Source organism: Grammomys surdaster, unplaced genomic scaffold (assembly GCF_004785775.1).
Source record: "Grammomys surdaster isolate TR1022 unplaced genomic scaffold, NIH_TR_1.0 65, whole genome shotgun sequence".
NCBI lineage: Eukaryota > Metazoa > Chordata > Mammalia > Rodentia > Muridae > Grammomys > Grammomys surdaster.
This window is the reverse complement of record NW_021604567.1, coordinates 9,159,501-9,164,616: the sequence shown is the minus strand read 5'-3', so window position 1 is coordinate 9,164,616 and position 5,116 is coordinate 9,159,501.

Sequence of the window (5,116 nt, the reverse complement as noted above, 5' to 3'; positions counted from 1 at the left end):
AGACTATTTGTGTCCTGATTAATTAATTCACTCCAAATGGACTGTGCAGAGCAGCTGCATGCATCACTCTTGGTTACTTCTTTCTCTTTGTGAGACTCATTTCCAGTTGTTTGTGCAGTGCCTGTAGTTTTGGGATGTCTTCTTACTTCCTCACCTGTGTTTTCTCAGTGTTCTTCCCTCAGCTATAAATGTCAATGCCTGTCAAAGTTAAATGCTCAGTCTGAATTCTTCTCTGAATTTCTGTATTGTCCTTATATTTGTTTCAGAAACTTTGGCTTCTCTGTTTTACCAAAAATCTTAAAATACGGAACTTTTCAACTCATTTTCTTTCCATCATTCAAATACATAAAGCTAGATCCTCTTGATTCTGGGTTTGAATATGTCATACATGCCATATTTTAATATGTGCATCCGTGGTCTCTGAATCATGATTTTCATTTTGAAGCCTTTTACACTGTTTTATGTCTCATCAAATGTGTTAAAACCTATCCATTTTAATATGTCTTAAAGGTAGCATTTATTTATCCTTATCATTTTTTTCCAATTAAATCAAAACTCTATGATTTCATTCCAAATATTTCTTTGAACTATTTGTTTTATTAATATTAACAGCATAGTAAAAGAAATCAACTTTCTGTCTTAACTTTATTAATGTTAACTTCATTTACTTACCTCATTACCCTGTAGTTGGTTTGAGTATTTAAACAGTAATTTTAAAACAATTGTCTGGTTTGTGTCAATGTAGTAATAAATTATTGTTTTAATTTGAAATATATAAGGACAAAACTAAATTGTTTTCTAAAGTCAGATTTCAAAAAATAATAAAAACATTTATTATTTGCTCAAAAATATTAGAAATTCATATTATTCAATTTTTTATTACCATAGTTTTTTTTCTTTAACCTCTCCATGTGATAGGGTCCCTGCAGGATTCACAGAAGGCATGGAAAAATGAAGGTGCACTTGGAATGAATGTATTATAGTCTTACTTTGATATCACTGTTAGGTAAGGAATATAGAATGTAACCAAGGATAATTTCATATCAGTCATATTTAAACACAGCACAATTTTGGAAAAATAATTCTCATAACAATTAACTTAGAATAAGATATATTTGCATCAAGGCTTTATATAAGCATACATATGACTTCATCCATAAGATGGGTCCTTTTGAACTACAACAATGCTCGAGATAAATGTCTAGGTAGAATGACTGAGGTAACCATAGTGCCTGGCCCTAACATAACTTAAAAGACACTTAGACTGTGGTAAAGTGGAAATAATATCTTTCAAGAGTATGAGTTTTATTGCCTACAGCAACTCTCTGGCTTTTTGAGAAAAATGTCTTAGATAAACAAACATAATATTTGTAAACTACATTTTTGCAATGTGCTAATGGGAATAGCTAAGCACCTCATTCTATGGAAGACTTAAGCTGTGTGATTTACTTTCCTGGCTTCTGCAGTGATTACCTGTACACTCAAGGCCCTTTGGCCTTCTACACGTCACCAGGTAAATTATCTGTGTTTTGAAAGTACCCACAATTACTATTATTGTATCTACAACTGATCTCAATAACTCATTATTAAGTGTTGAAGTTTAAGGAGTTTATTGACCTGTCAAATATATTAACTTAAGCAAAGTAGCCTTTTTGAGTCAAGTTGGGAAAGATTCATGTAAATCCATTATCTTACCAAGTATACTTTTTCTGTCAATATTATTGTAAACATGTGCACTTCAACTGAAAATACATTTTGACAATAACAAATATCAGTAGTGTAATTATTTTTCAGACTCAGCTCTATAAACTATTAGTTTTTAAGAAAACTGATGACATTTAAAAGATAAGTAAGACTTTTGCTTAGAGCATTGTGCTGATTTGAATGAAAATGACCTCCACAGACTCATAGGGAGTGGCATAATTGGAGGTGTGGCCTTGTTGGAGTGGTGCAGCCCTGGTGGAGGAAGTGTTTTGCACAAATTGGACTCTGAGGTTTCAGAATCTCAAGACAGACACAATGGCTGAATCTCTCTTCCTGATGCCTGATCTAAATGTGGAACACTGAGTTCCTCTTCAGCACCATGACTGTCCATGTGCTGCTGTGCTTCCCAGCATGCTGATAAGGGACATAATCTCGGAACTGTAAGCCAACACAAATTAAATTCTTTCTTACATACAAATTGCCTTGGTTAAGAATTCTCTTCCCAGCAATATAATACCCTAAGTAAGACATGTTTTACACCTTATAAAATCCTAGTGTGTCTGCAATATATTCCTGTCATTTGACCTAGGTAAACAATGAATATAAGCTAAACAATAATAAAGCTAGGAATTCTGCTAAAACATTTCATAAGCTGTGAATATTATATATCAAGTAATTATAATCATCATTCTGATCTAAACTATACTAGATAAAACAAAATTAAATGAACTTATAATGACAATGTATAGACAAAGGTCAATACAGACAGGAATAGAGCAGTGATATTCTAGAGAGTTATTTATTCTTATGTGTTGGTATGACTAATTTGATGGTTCTTCAAATAAATTGTGCGTGTGTGTGTGTGTGTGTGTGTGTGTATATGTATACATATATATTGAATATTGTTCACATATTGACTTTATTGAACAAGTGTTTTGAAAGTTTATAATATTGCATATGTCTGACACATTTTTGAAGGTCTAATAATGTTTCATACTTTAAAAAATTTATTCTGACTACAAGTCTTCTATATTCAATCACCATTTCCTCTATGTCTCATTCTGGCCCTCTTCTCTCTCATGGTCCACCCTTTCTATGCCAAAAGAAAAACATTCATTTTTGTGTCCTAATAATTACTACTGAGTTACTTAAGACAAATCACAAAAGACTTGCAATTCTGATATTTCCTATATCTGAATTCTCTCCTTTTCTTTTATAATTTTAATTTTAATTACGTCTATATGTTCACATATGTGAGAATGTGTACATTCAAGTACACTGCAGAGAACCGACCAGAATTATGTTGTCATTACTTTTATTTTGAAAGTATGAGAGATTTTAACAGTAAAATTTATCTGTTCTTGTAATTTTGTTGATGATAAGGTCTTTAAATTCGTCTTCCAAATGTCTCTGTTATGTGTTTGTTTGGACTGCATTAAGCTCTTCGAGTTAACTTATGTAGCTCACATGTATTTATAAATTTCTAAGTTTCTTAGACTTGTTACATTGGATAGAAAGTATTTCAAATTAGACTTTCACTAAGTCTTTACTTAATTGTATTAACTTTTTTGCTTTGTTCTTAGATTGATTTAGTAAGTTTCTTTTCAGTGGCAAAATTACATTCCTTACAGTCAGCATTACATCTTCTTACCGTTATTACTCTTACTTTTTACCTACCTATGAAGCTCTCTCTTGTTTGAAATTAGAAGAGACATATTCATGAATTAAAAAAAAAAGATTGTATTCTGCTTGTTGGAATTTTTCCACCCATCAAATATGTCTGTATATGAATACATGTAAAGTGGTTGGAGCTTTGCTTCATCCTCTTAATATATGAATGTGTATAAATCTATCTACATGTATGTATGTATATATGTATATATTCATATATATGAAGTTGGTGGAGTTTGTATTGCTTCATCTAGTGAGTGAGTTTGTCTGTGACTGTATCATTTTTCATCATTTTTCTTTTTTTCCTTGTTTCTAGCCCCCAAAGAGTATAAAGAACTCAGAGTACAGAGAGTCTCTCATCAGGAAAAGGAAGTGCCAGCCCCAGTAAATCAAGCTTTATTTCCTCACAGAAAAGTCTGGTGAGTGATTAATCACTGACTCTATGCCCTCTCCTCAGTTTCCCCTGACCCAGAGAAACTGGTATTTGACAAATGCCCTCCAAATAGAATAATGATGCCTAAATCAGAAGACATCCATTTATACCATGATTTACTAAATATTGTAAGTCTGCTATTGGGTTGAATAATTTGAATATCTCTATTGAAGTTTTAATCTGTGGTTCTCTTTTAATCTCCTTTTGAATATAGGTAGAGTTATTAGATATTAAAATCAAATAGGACTAGAAAACCAATTTCTATAACAAGAAGTAAATTTTAAAAAGCTAATCCTTAATATTCTGATTCTCTAAAATTATGTCTGTACTAATTAGGGTTTTCAACAGAAATGAAAAGCAGAAAAGCAGCAATGTGTGTGTGTGTGTGTGTGTTTATGAAAATATGAGAGCCTATTATATGCTGCCTTGTGTATTATCCCAATCAGAATGGCTAAGATCAAAAACTTAGGGACACCTCCTGCTGATGAGGAATTAGAGCAAGGGGAACATTCCTCTGTTGCTGGAGGGAGGGAAAACTTGTACAACTTGGCAATCAATTTGGTGATTTGTCATAAAATTGAGAATAATTCTACCTGTAAACTCAACTATAATACTTCTGTACAGACACCCAAAAGATGCTCCACTTCCACACTTCCTCAATTATGTTCATAAGAGCATATTCTTAATATGAGGACTGGAAACAACCTGAATGTCCCTCAATTTAAGAATGAATAAAAGTGTCATACATTTACACAATGGAATACTACCCATCTATTAAAAACAAGAATATCATGAAATTGTAGGCAAATGGATGGAACTAAAAAATTTCATCCTGAGTGAGGAAATCTAGAACTCTCTGTAAAAATCACCACACAACACCTATAAGTGGATATCAGCCAGAAAGAACAGGATAACCGTGCCACTGTGAGAGACCAAAGAAACTAAGTCACCAGGAGGACCTAAGAAGGGTGTTTAAATAACACTGTGAATTGCAAATAAAATGGAGGGAGGTTATAGGTTGAAAGTAGGGGCGGAAGAGGACAGGAGGAATATAGTGTGAGAAGAAGAGAGAGAGAGAGAGAGAGAGAGAGAGAGAGAGAGAGAGAGAGAGAATAGGGATTGGTGGAGGGTATATCTGTAACTAACTAGAAATTTTGGAGAAGCTAAGTCCCAGGTACATATGAAGGTGACTCTGGTTAAGACTCCTAGCAATAAGAGATAAAGAACCTAAAAACGCCTCCTGTAACCAAGAAGGATGCAACCATGGAAGGATGGGGACACTAACCCATCCACAAAACACTTCACCAA